We start from the raw sequence: 13,652 nt of genomic DNA, 5'->3' as shown, positions 1-13,652 counted from the left end.
CAAGCCAGGTGATCATATGCTCTGACTCGGCTGCTGCACTAAAACCATACTTATATTCACCACGGTATAACACGGGAACGTATGGATGGAAAAATTCATTCTTTTTCACATATTGAACCATAGATAGGTGATGTCAAATGGGCCATAGTATTGTATCCATAGCTATAATATATAATATAGTTATAGCTCTACAAACAAGGTGACGCACTCCTATCTTTTAAAGCGTGGCAGTGCTAGAACGGGGGCCGACTCTAATGAGTTGAGCACCCCCCACACCTACAGCCCAAATGGAATGATCCCCCCCAAAAAAAAAAAATTAAAGATTACTTTAAAAAAAAGATTTGCATTCAGGGGGGTAGTCGACTACCAGCGAATTTCAGCCAATCAGAGTCAACTATACAAATCCTTAGTTGGGGACAGGCCTATAGTGTATATATGCAGGCTATATAATGCATTTTTAGCAGGCATTTTAGGTCTAAATGGGTTAAAAACAGCCAGTTCACCTCGAGTCACTGGACGCAGTATTTATTTATGAAGTTCGCTAGGTGTTTTAAAACGTGCCCAACACGCCTGGGTTCCACTGGGCACCAGGGGCGGATGTTATAAAGTTAGATGCTAAATTCATATGGGGGCGACAGTGGCTCAGGAGGTAGAGTTGGTTGTCTGGTAATCGGAAGGTTCTCTGTTTTGATTCCGGCTCCTCCAGAACAAGACACTTAACCCGTTCACTACCACACTACAGAAGGTTAACCCCTTTCACTACCACACTACAGAAGGTTAACCTTTCACTACCACACTACAGAAGGTTAACCCCTTTCACTACCACACTACAGAAGGTTAACCTTTTCACTACCACACTACAAAAGGTTACCTTCTGTAGTGTGGTAGTGAAAGGGGTTAACCTTCTGTAGTGTGGCAGTGAAAGGGTTAACATTCTGTATTGTCGCAGTGAAAGGGTTAACCTTCTGTAGTGTGGCAGTGACAGTTTTTTTTTTTTTTTATTATTATCTTTCTTCCCCTCCTTTTTCCCGATTTTTCTCCCATCCCACCCTTCCTGGTTGTTGCGTACCTTCCCCTACTGTTGGTCCGGGAGACCGGAGACTGTCACATGCTTTCCTCTGACGCATGTGCAGCCTGGGGCAGGCCAACCTGGCCGCGCAGGTTCTCACCGGGGAGAGTGTAGCGTGTGGGAGGCCACACTATCTCTCCTCAGATCCAACCCTCGCTGAGCAGGCACCCCGACCGAACTGTAGGGGTCGCTGTCCACAACGCCCAGGACCCACCCTTCAGCTTCCCACCCCCTGATACAGCCAATTGTATCAGTGCTAGAGGACAGCCAAGCTGATAGCAACGCCGGGAGCTGGATTCGAACAGGCGAATCCTAGTATCTCCCGGTGTTGGTGACGAACGTAATCTCCGTGCGCCACCTGCCCCCCCAGTGACAGGGTTTTAACCTTCTGTAGTGTGGCAGTGAAAGGATTAACAGTGTATTGTCGCAGTGAAAGGGTTAACCCGTTGGTAGTGTGGCAGTGAAAGGGTTAACCTGTATTGTCGCAGTGAAAGGGTTAACCCGTTGGTAGTGTGGTAGTGAAAGGGTTAACCCCCTAACTGCTCCCAGTGAGTGTCGTGTGAGTGAATCGGTGAACGCAAGAGAGGCATACGTTGTAAAGTGCTTTGTATAAATGCGCTATATGAATGTGCATTTATACAAATGTATGCCCGATATTATATTCAATGTTTAGGCGATCCATATTGCACTAGTCCAAAAATACAATGTGCATTGTATGTGCTCTGCATATGTGCGGCCTAAGCACCCGTGAAGACATTGAAGTATGCCTCTCGTTAGGGGTGTAACAATGCATCGATTTGAAAATGTTAGAATCGATTATAATTTTTTATATATTTAAAAAAAAAGAAAAAAATGTATAGGTAGATTTTTTTATTGACCTATAGTCCATTCATGCTGAGTGAATCAGTTCCCCCAGCCACATTTGTTTCGTTTATTTATTTATTACATTATTTAAAAAAACAGTGTTAGGAGGGAACGAAGCCCAAAGGGCTTGTACAAAGTTCCACTCCCATCTCATTGTCCATAAACAATATGAACGAAATACATGTGTAGCATGGTCTACAAAATAAACTACAAAACAGAGACATAAGGCAGACACTATAGCGAAAACGTGGAAGATTGACACGAGTCAGCAACAAGAACAATTTTCTTAAATCTTTGTGTGTGTATTCAAAATCTTTGGGGGAATTAACGGATCGAAAATGAATTGAATCTAATCTAATCGTGGTCAAATGAAGAGATTTCATGATGCATTGAATCGTTGCCTGGAGAATCGTAATCAAATCGTTGTGGGGTCATCAAATCAATCAAATCAATCTAATATTTACACCCCCTACCTCTCTCATGAATGCTTCACATCTATATGACAGTTTGTGTCCTTGTTTGTTTTCGGGTCAGTCCGGTAACTGGTTGTGATATATCCTGCCCCTCGATGGGACGACTACCCAACCAGCTTGTTGAAAAATGTCATATTGAGGTTTTGACGCCACACACAAGTCTGCACACTAGGCTAGAGACATAACGTAGTGTCATTCATCAGTAATCTATAACGTTATAGTGTAACTTACAGGACTGCCCTCCTTTTAGTCGTTATTTACTGTAAAAGGATGAGCACTCCTTTGGTACGCGCTACATTTAAAGAGGTCTTTCTGCATCAATGCAAGTGGGAAATACAATTTCACACATTTGTCGATTTATATCAACTAATCGATGAGTCGACACAATCTTATGACCATTAGTCAAGAATTTCTTTTTGTTGAAGATAACCTGACGATATTATTGTCAGTCTAACCCCGGGGTCAGCAACCTTTTTGACATGAAGTGCCAGTTTGAAATATAGTTGTAACTAGTGTGCCATATCAACAATATTCCATGCATCGTAATTTTTTTCTTCTCATAATCAGGTATTTTTTTATGATAATTTTTACATTATTACATCATTATTATTAACAATATTATTATGATGGTTGTATCAACCCTAAATCAACCCTAAACCCACGTGGGCTGCCTCCACCATCGGTGTGTGTACTGTACGTGTGCTGTACTGTACGTTAAACAAGACGAAAGTCTTTCTCTGGTCTGCATCCCCTTAACAATTGTATTGAGCTGTACTGTACTGTACCCATTCTGCAATCTGTTAATAAAGTTTTCAATCAATCAATCAATCAATGCTGTGTCGTAGCTCCACCTACAGGCCTAATGGAGAACACCACAATGTGTGAATGAATGGGTGAATGTGAGGTATAACGTGTAAAGAAGTTTCGATTGATCGCAAGACTACACTGTAAAAAAAAACAATAAGTTACCAGAACTTAAAAAGATTGAGTTCAGTTACTGTGCATTAAGGTTTTCAGTTTTCAATCCATAATAAGTTAACCTGAAAAATAAGTACACAACCACATTATTTCAACCTAATAAAACTATGTTTATTGTCATTGTTTTAAGAACACAAGTTGACTTGGTAATACTCACATTTTGAGTAAAAAGAAATGGCGTTGCCCTCTCCCTTTTAACATGTGCAATGTTAAAATGAAATAGAAAAATAAAGAATACAATTTGTTGATTAATCCCACTGGTCACAATGGTGACCGTAATAATGTTTTTGTTATAAGGCTTTGAAAATGTTACTGAATGATTTATCAATGCATTTGCATAAAGAAATGTTTTTTTTGTTCCGTTTTAATACAGTCTGACGAGCCGGATCTCCTCTCTGGTAAACAAGAACACCCTGAAGACTCTGGCAGGAGCACTCATTCAGGGGTACTACGACTATGCTTGCACCTCATGGTACCAAAGCACCTCAAAGGCGCTAAAAACAAAATTACAAACATCTCAAAACAAACTGGTCAGACTACTGCTTGACCTTACTCCTAGAACCCACCTCACCCCTGCCCACTTTGACAACCTAGGATGGCTTAGAGTAGACGACAGAGTACAACAACTTGCAATGGGCCTGGTCTACAAGATACACTACACGACCAAGGTACCCATGTACATGTCAAAATACTTCCCAAAGGTCAGTGAATACCACGATCACAACACCAGAGGGAGCTCCACAAATCATGTTAAACCCAGATTCGGCTCAAATAAGGGACTAAACACGTTTCGCAATTATGCCACATCAATGTGGAACGCCCTACCCAAAGCTGTAAAGGAATGTGGATCACTACCCACTTTCAAAACCTCTCTCAAGGGACACCTACGGGAGACTGCAATTCAACACTGGCCCCTGTAAATATCCTAACCCAACCCCCTCCAATGTACAGTCATTTACCTAGTATGGTTTTGTCAATAGTTCAATGTACAATTGTGTTTGTTTGTACAGTGTCTCCTCCCCCCCCCCCCCCAATGTACAGTGTTACTTGTTTATACAGTGTGCCCCCCGGCCCCCCCCCCCCCCAACCACCTCCAATGTAAATTACCCAGTATGGTTGTCAATATCCCAATGTACCCAACCCCCCCCACCCAACCTCCTCCAATGTACAGTTTCGACGTCAAATGTATATACTCCCTTTTCTTGACTCCTTCTGTATCACAAACAGTACTGTATTTGCAAATCTGGTATGTCATAAATGTATAGATGTAGCAGTACTGACTATCTGTATGTCATGTATGTCATATATGTCTATATGAATTGAAAATGGGGGACCCTGATGGAAACAAGACAAACGTCTTTCTCAGGTCTGCATCCCCATAACAATTGTATGTATTGAGCCGTACTGTATTGTACCCATTCTGCAATCTGTTAAATAAAGTTTTCATTCATTCATTCATTCGCTGTCTCGCTCGCTCCAACTGCTTTTCCTCATTTCTTCTTGGCGTGTGATGCTCTAGCTGGCAAGCAGGCCAAGAGGATGCTTAAAAAAACAGCATTTAAAAGTGAATTGAGTGAAGTATCCTTTGAGTGACATCCTTGAAAATGAAAAATAGTGCTTGGAAAAGTACTTCAAAGTCCTTGAATTTCATTTTGCAACGTCTGTGGGAACCCTGTAAATAATATCTCCCACCCAGGACTACTGATGCTGGGTGAAACGGAACTAACCCCTCTACCTCTCTCTCTCTCTCTACCTCTCTCTCGCTCTCTCAGCCAAAGGATGAGAAGGTTGTCAACAACAGCTGGGACCTTGTCAAGAATGGCATCCAGGATATCCAGAGGAAGAACATCAGTGGGCTGAACTTCGAGGAGCTGTACAGGAACGCCTACTACATGGTGATCGACATGCAGGGCGAGAAGCTCTACACGGGCCTGCGGGAGGCGCTCTCCGAGCACCTCAGCAACAAAGTAAAGACCCCTGTGTGACCCCTAGGGCTGTGACCCCGATTAGTCGAATTGTCGACTAATCCATCGAAAGGAGCCGTAGTCGACTACCAACCTCTTAGTCGAATGCAAATAAAAAAATAATTAATATCATTCTTTCCAAAAGCAAAGAGGCCTAGAAGCGTGGCTAATGCTAATGGCGCGCATACCAGCGAGGCTAACTGCCTAAGAAAACAGGCACAGAGGCACTGAAAGAGGATTTCACCCGTCTAATGAACACACTGACTAGACAAATATCAAGATGTATCCATCAGTGGACCAATTGCATGCTTTTGCAGAGGACAAGAAGCCTTCAGTCGACTCCTTCAGACATTAAGCACCCCCCCCCCCCAAGCCCAAATGGAATGATACAAAAAAATATATATATATATATTTTTTTTTGCATTCCAGTCGACTATCGGCAAATTTTGGCCAATCAAAGTCGACTATACAAATCCTTAGTCGGGACGGGCCTAAAAGACTTACACCTCTGCTGCGGCGGATCAACTTCAATCTCGTCGCACATTTCATTGCTTAAATCAAAACGGGAGAACATTTTGTAGACTTGTGTGTCAGATTCCTGTCCATTGCCACTCTGTGTACCTAATCAAGATGATTGGCCTCTTGCTATTTGCACGGAGGATGGAAAAAACATGCCTAATTGTGATGCACCCATTGAGTGTTTCAACCAAGCATGACTGCTCACTAACGTGCATATTATATGAATTATATCAATGATATATGAATAATACATTTAGATAGGGCTGTACCGAATGCTTCGAAGCTTCGATCATAATGTTGACATTCAAATTCTAAATCAAAATGTTTTATAATAAAAAAATATATATAATTTTTTTATATATATATATACTTTTTTATGTGTCTATTCATTCTGTTTAAACCAATGGGGTTTTTCTTCACAGTTGCAGATAAAGATTAGGCTACACTAATATTATACTATTATAGTATATGACTAGTCATAAAAATGTATCATAAATGATGTAGCCTATCTGCATCCGCTTGGCACTCGGCGCTCCATCAAGACGGCACCATAACTTTTGTACCAATCGTGCCCTTATTGCATTATTTATGTTGACGAAACTGACGAGTTATACTTATATTCATTAAAGAACGTTGATTTAATAAAAAAAAAATACTAATTTAATCAGATGAATTTAATTTAATTTAATCAGATGAATCACTTTATTCAAATTGAGGATTTAGTTTGAGGATATAGAAAAAGAAAAGAAATATTGGATTACGTCATAAAATATGACGACAGACATTCGAAACTTCGTTCGAATACTTCAATAGAAGCTTTGAATGTTAAAAAATGACATTCGGTACAGCCCTACATTTAGAACTTGCATTAATATGGCTACCAGATTTGAAGCGAGTGATCATAGCTCCCCAATCTTATTTCTGCCATCTTATTTTAGCTAATCCTCCTGATTGTGGAGTCTTTACCCAGGCTGACTTCATCCTGTCTCTTAACTTGAGTTTGACCGTATCTGGTGCTGCTTCTTGTCCCGTTTCTCATTTCAGGTACGAGAAGATGTCCTCAACTCTCTAAACAATAACTTTCTCCAAACACTGAATCAAGCCTGGAACGACCATCAGACTGCCATGGCGATGATCAGAGATATCCTCACGTACATGGTAAGAGGATAGCAGTGATACAGTGATACAGTGATACATGGTGATGATCAGAGATATCCTCACGTACATGGTAAGAGGCTAGCTGTGATACAGTGATACAGTGATACATGGTGATGATCAGAGATATCCTCATGTACATGGTAAGAGAGGCTAGCAGTGATACTGCCGGCGGTGGGATTAATGAACTGTTTATTGTCCAGGATGAGGCAGCAGACTCCCATTTAACCCTTTCACTACCACAATACAGAAGGTTAACCCTTTCACTACCACACTACAGAGGGTTAACCTTTCACTACCAGGCTACAGAAGGTTAACCCTTTCACTACCACACTACAGAAGGTTAACCCCTTCACGACCACACTACAGAAGGTTAACCTTTTCACTACCACACTACAGAAGGTTAACCCTTTCACTACCACACTACAGAAGGTTAACCCTTTCACTACCACACTACAGGAGGTTCACCCTTTCACTACCACACTACAGAAGGTTAACCGTTCACTACCACACTACAGAAGGTTAACCCCTTCACGACCACACTACAGGAGGTTAACCTTTTCACTACCACACTACAGCAGGTTAACCTTTTCACTACCACACTACAGAAGGTTAACCCTTTCACTACCACACTACAGGAGGTTAACCCTTTCACTACCACACTACAGAAGGTTAACCGTTCACTACCACACTACAGAAGGTTAACCTTTCACTACCAACACTACAGGCGGTTAACCTTTCACGACCACACTACAGAAGGTTAACCCTTTCACTACCACACTACAGGAGGTTAACCCTTTCACTACCACACTACAGAAGGTTAACCCTTTCACTACCACACTACAGGAGGTTAACCCTTTCACTACCACACTACAGGAGGTTAACCCTTTCACTACCACACTACAGAAGGTTAACCGTTCACTACCACACTACAGAAGGTTAACCTTTCACTACCACACTACAGAAGGTTAACCCTTTCACTACCACACTACAGGAGGTTAACCCTTTCACTACCACACTACAGAAAGTTAACCGTTCACTACCACACTACAGAAGGTTAACCTTTCACTACCACACTACAGAAGGTTAACCTTTCACTACCACACTACAGAAGGTTAACCCTTTCACTACCACACTACAGGAGGTTAACCGTTCACTACCACACTAATAAAGGCCTGGTGCTTTTTGCAGCTGAGGTAAATACAATACAATCCTGGGGGTCCCCAGAACCCACTTTAAGAACCACTGAACTGGTTGAAGCACAAGAGAATACCAGCAGCACCCAAGGGAAGGTGAACCTGGATGAGTATTTAATGCAAACAGATGCCTGGTGAGAGCAGTGCTGTGCTCGCATTACCTTATTTACTTGGAGCGTTGGACCGTTGGATATGGAGTATTTACATGACTTTCTTTATGCTCTGCACACTAAAAAAAGGAAAAACAACCCAGAAACAACGTGTTAACACGTTGTTAGATTTTGACCATAATCAGCCAGTATCACCTCTTCATCTGTGTTTGTGTAGTTTCTGCGTTGTGTTTATCTCTCTCTCCGAAGTCGACCTTCTCAATACTGGCTGTACATCGAATGTCATCCCCCTGATATGCAATCCGTAATCATAAGAATTCGACACTGGCAACGTGATACCTTTCTTGGAAAAACGTTGTTTATTTCATAAACAAACCCTCGTAATCAGATGTAACCCTGTTCTGTATTGTCATTGTTCAGTCTTAATTCTCTTCTCCATCGTCTCTTCCAATGGTTCAGGCCTCGTTGTTAGCCAAACCACCATTTCCTGTTAGCTGAAACTAGTGATGATGTGTCATATTCCCTTCCCCCACCCAGCGAGGGTGGGGAGGGATGAAAGTCTCTGATCCACGTCTGCTCGCGTCAGCTTCGTGTCTAGATCTAACCTACACTGCAAGAAACTCACAGCTATAAACTATAGGCCTTAGTAACGGCTAACCCGCCCCCTCGTCTCGTTACTATGTGACACGCTGTCTTCTCTGACCCAAATCACTATAGCAACGGCAATGTTGATATTATCCCCCCTAGCTCCAAACCTGCCTGCTCTCAGTGTTTTGGAAAACAACGCTGCCTTTTTGTTTTGGGTACCTTTCCCCCCCACGCTTCTCTGACCCTCTCCTTCTCTCCTCCCCCTGACCCTCCTCCTCCTCCTCTCCTCCACCTGACCCTCCTCCTCTCCTCCCTCTCCTCCCCCTGACCCTCTCCTCCCCCTCCTCCCCCTCTCCTCCTTTCCTCTCCTCCCCCTCCTCCTCCCCTCCTCCTCTCCTCTCCTCCTCTCCTCCCCTCCCCTCCTCTCCTCCTCCACCTGACCCTCCTCCTCTCCTCCCTCTCCTCCCCCTGACCCTCTCCTCCCCCTCCTCCCCCTCTCCTCCTTTCCTCTCCTCCCCCTCCTCCTCCCCTCCCCCTCTCCTCTCCTCCTCTCCTCCCCCTGACCCTCTCCTCCCCCTGACCCTCTCCTCCCCCTCCTCCCCCTCTCCTCCTTTCCTCTCCTCTCCCTCCTCCTCCCCTCCTCTCCTCCTCTCCTCTCCTCCCTCTCGTCCCGCTGACCCTCTCCTCCCCCTCCTCCCCCTCTCCTCCCCCTCCTCCTCCCCTCCTCCTCTCCTCTCCTCCCCCTCCTGCCCTCCTCCTCCTCCTCTCCTCCCCTCCTCCTCTCCTCCTCTCCTCCTGCAGGACCAGGTCTATGTGGAGCCTAACAACGTGGATAACATCTACAACCTGGGCCTCATCATCTTCCGGGACCAGGTGGTGCGATCTGGCTGCATCCGGGACCACCTCCGCCAGACCCTGCTGGGCATGATCGCCTGCGAGAGGAAGGGAGAGGTGGTGGACAGGTGAGCGCTTTGTTTCAGTGTCTAGGTGATAGGTGAGCACTTTGTTTCAGTCTCTAGGTGATAGGTGAGCACTTTGTTTCAGTCTCTAGCTGATAGGTGAGCACTTTGTTTCAGTCTCTAGGTGACAGGTGAGCACTTTGTTTCAGTCTAGCTGATAGGTGAGCACTTTGTTTCAGTCTCTAGCTGATAGGTGAGCACTTTGTTTCAGCCTCTAGCTGATGGGTGAGCACTTTGTTTCAGTCTCTAGCTGATAGGTGAGCACTTTGTTTCAGTCTCTAGCTGATAGTTGAGCACTTTGTTTCAGTCTCTAGCTGATAGGTGAGCACTTTGCTTCAGTCTCTAGGTGATAGGTGAGCACTTTGTTTCAGTCTCTAGCTGATAGGTGAGCACTTTGCTTCAGTCTCTAGCTGATAGGTGAGCACTTTGTTTCAGTCTCTAGCTGATAGGTGAGCACTTTGTTTCAGCCTCTAGCTGATAGGTGAGCACTTTGTTTCAGTCTCTAGCTGATAGGTGAGCACTTTGTTTCAGTCTCTAGCTGATAGGTGAGCACTTTGTTTCAGTCTCTAGCTGATAGTTGAGCACTTTCTTTCAGTCTAGCTGATAGGTGAGCACTTTGTTTCAGTCTCTAGGTGATAGGTGAGCACTTTGTTTCAGTCTCTAGCTGATAGGTGAGCACTTTGTTTCAGTCTCTAGCTGATAGGTGAGCCCTTTGTTTCAGTCTCTAGCTGATAGGTGAGCACTTTGTTTCAGTCTCTAATTGATAGGTGAGCACTTTGTTTCAGTCTCTAGCTGATAGGTGAGCACTTTGTTTCAGTCTCTAATTGATAGGTGAGCACTTTGTTTCAGTCTCTAGCTGATAGGTGAGCACTTTGTTTCAGTCTCTAGGTGAGCACTTTGTTTCAGTCTCTAGCTAATAGGTGAGCACTTTGTTTCAGCCTCTAGCTGATAGGTGAGCACTTTGTTTCAGTCTCTAGCTGATAGGTGAGCACTTTGTTTCAGTCTTTAGCTGATAGGTGAGCACTTTATTTCAGCCTCTAGCTGATGGGTGAGCACTTTGTTTCAGCCTCTAGCTGATAGGTGAGCACTTTATTTCAGCCTCTAGCTGATAGGTGAGCACTTTGTTTCAGTCTCTAGCTGATAGATGAGCACTTTGTTTCAGTCTCTAGCTGATAGGTGAGCACTTTGTTTCAGCCTCTAGCTGATAGGTGAGCACTTTGTTTCAGTCTCTAGCTGATAGGTGAGCACTTTGTTTCAGCCTCTAGCTGATAGGTGAGCACTTTATTTCAGCCTCTAGCTGATAGGTGAGCACTTTGTTTCAGTCTCTAGGTGAGCACTTTGTTTCAGTCTCTAGCTGATAGGTGAGCACTTTGTTTCAGTCTCTAGCTGATAGGTGAGCACTTTGTTTCAGTCTCTAGCTGATAGGTGAGCACTTTGTTTCAGTCTCTAGCTGATAGGTGAGCACTTTGTTTCATTGTCTAGGTGATAGGTGAGCACTTTGTTTCAGTCTCTAGGTGATAGGTGAGCACTTTGTTTCAGTCTCTAGCTGATAGGTGAGCACTTTCTTTCAGTCTAGCTGATAGGTGAGCACTTTTTCAGTCTCTAGCTGATAGGTGAGCACTTTGTTTCAGTCTCTAGGTGATAGGTGAGCACTTTCTTTCAGTCTAGCTGATAGGTGAGCACTTTTTCAGTCTCTAGCTGCTAGGTGAGCACTTTGTTTCAGTCTCTAGCTGATAGGTGAGCACTTTGTTTCAGTCTAGCTGATAGGTGAGCACTTTGTTTCAGTCTCTAGCTGATAGGTGAGCACTTTGTTTCAGTCTCTAGCTGACAGGTGAGCACTTTGTTTCAGTCTCTAGCTGATAGGTGAGCACTTTGTTTCAGTCTCTAGCTGATAGGTGAGCACTTTGTTTCAGTCTCTAGGTGAGCACTTTGTTTCACTCACTAGGTGATAGGTGAGCACTTTGTTTCACTCACTAGGTGATAGGTGAGCACTTTGTTTCAGTCTCTAGCTGATAGGTGAGCACTTTGTTTCAGTCTCTAGGTGAGCACTTTGTTTCACTCACTAGGTGATAGGTGAGCACTTTGTTTCACTCACTAGGTGATAGGTGAGCACTTTGTTTCACTCATTAGGTGATAGGTGAGCACTTTGTTTCAGTCTCTAGCTGATAGGTGAGCACTTTGTTTCAGTCTCTAGCTGATAGGTGAGCACTTTGTTTGAGTCTCTAGCTGATAGGTGAGCACTTTGTTTCAGTCTCTAGCTGATAGGTGAGCACTTTGTTTCAGTCTCTAATTGATAGGTGAGCACTTTGTTTCAGTCTCTAGCTGATAGGTGAGCACTTTGTTTCAGTCTCTAATTGATAGGTGAGCACTTTGTTTCAGTCTCTAGCTGATAGGTGAGCACTTTGTTTCAGTCTCTAGGTGAGCACTTTGTTTCAGTCTCTAGCTAATAGGTGAGCACTTTGTTTCAGCCTCTAGCTGATAGGTGAGCACTTTGTTTCAGTCTCTAGCTGATAGGTGAGCACTTTGTTTCAGTCTTTAGCTGATAGGTGAGCACTTTGTTTCAGTCTCTAGCTGATAGGTGAGCACTTTGTTTCAGCCTCTAGCTGATGGGTGAGCACTTTGTTTCAGTCTCTAGGTGATAGGTGAGCACTTTGTTTCAGTCTCTAGCTGATAGGTGACCACTTTGTTTCAGTCTCTAGCTGATAGGTGAGCACTTTATTTCAGCCTCTAGCTGATGGGTGAGCACTTTGTTTCAGCCTATAGCTGATAGGTGAGCACTTTATTTCAGCCTCTAGCTGATAGGTGAGCACTTTGTTTCAGTCTCTAGCTGATAGATGAGCACTTTGTTTCAGTCTCTAGCTGATAGGTGAGCACTTTGTTTCAGCCTCTAGCTGATAGGTGAGCACTTTGTTTCAGTCTCTAGCTGATAGGTGAGCACTTTGTTTCAGCCTCTAGCTGATAGGTGAGCACTTTATTTCAGCCTCTAGCTGATAGGTGAGCACTTTGTTTCAGTCTCTAGGTGAGCACTTTGTTTCAGTCTCTAGCTGATAGGTGAGCACTTTGTTTCAGTCTCTAGCTGATAGGTGAGCACTTTGTTTCAGTCTCTAGCTGATAGGTGAGCACTTTGTTTCAGTCTCTAGCTGATAGGTGAGCACTTTGTTTTATTGTCTAGGTGATAGGTGAGCACTTTGTTTCAGTCTCTAGGTGATAGGTGAGCACTTTGTTTCAGTCTCTAGCTGATAGGTGAGCACTTTCTTTCAGTCTAGCTGATAGGTGAGCACTTTTTCAGTCTCTAGCTGATAGGTGAGCACTTTGTTTCAGTCTCTAGGTGATAGGTGAGCACTTTCTTTCAGTCTAGCTGATAGGTGAGCACTTTTTCAGTCTCTAGCTGATAGGTGAGCACTTTGTTTCAGTCTCTAGCTGATAGGTGAGCACTTTGTTTCAGTCTAGCTGATAGGTGAGCACTTTGTTTCAGTCTCTAGCTGATATGTGAGCACTTTGTTTCAGTCTCTAGCTGATAGGTGAGCACTTTGTTTCAGTCTCTAGGTGAGCACTTTGTTTCACTCACTAGGTGATAGGTGAGCACTTTGTTTCACTCACTAGGTGTGGTTCTGTTAAGAACTGTTTCACTCACTTTGTGAAGAACTGTTTTAAAAGGTCTACAATCATGTACTTTATATTTTCTCTCATCCCAAATGCTTGATATCTCCAGGGGAGTGATGAAGACCGCCTGCGACATGCTCATGACCCTGGGCCTGGGGGACAAGTTGGTCTACG

The sequence above is a fragment of the Notolepis coatsorum genome, assembly GCF_963971535.1.
Source record: "Notolepis coatsorum genome assembly, chromosome: 4".
NCBI lineage: Eukaryota > Metazoa > Chordata > Actinopteri > Aulopiformes > Paralepididae > Notolepis > Notolepis coatsorum.
The sequence above is the reverse complement of the archived record's forward strand: the minus strand, read 5'-3'. Positions refer to the sequence as shown.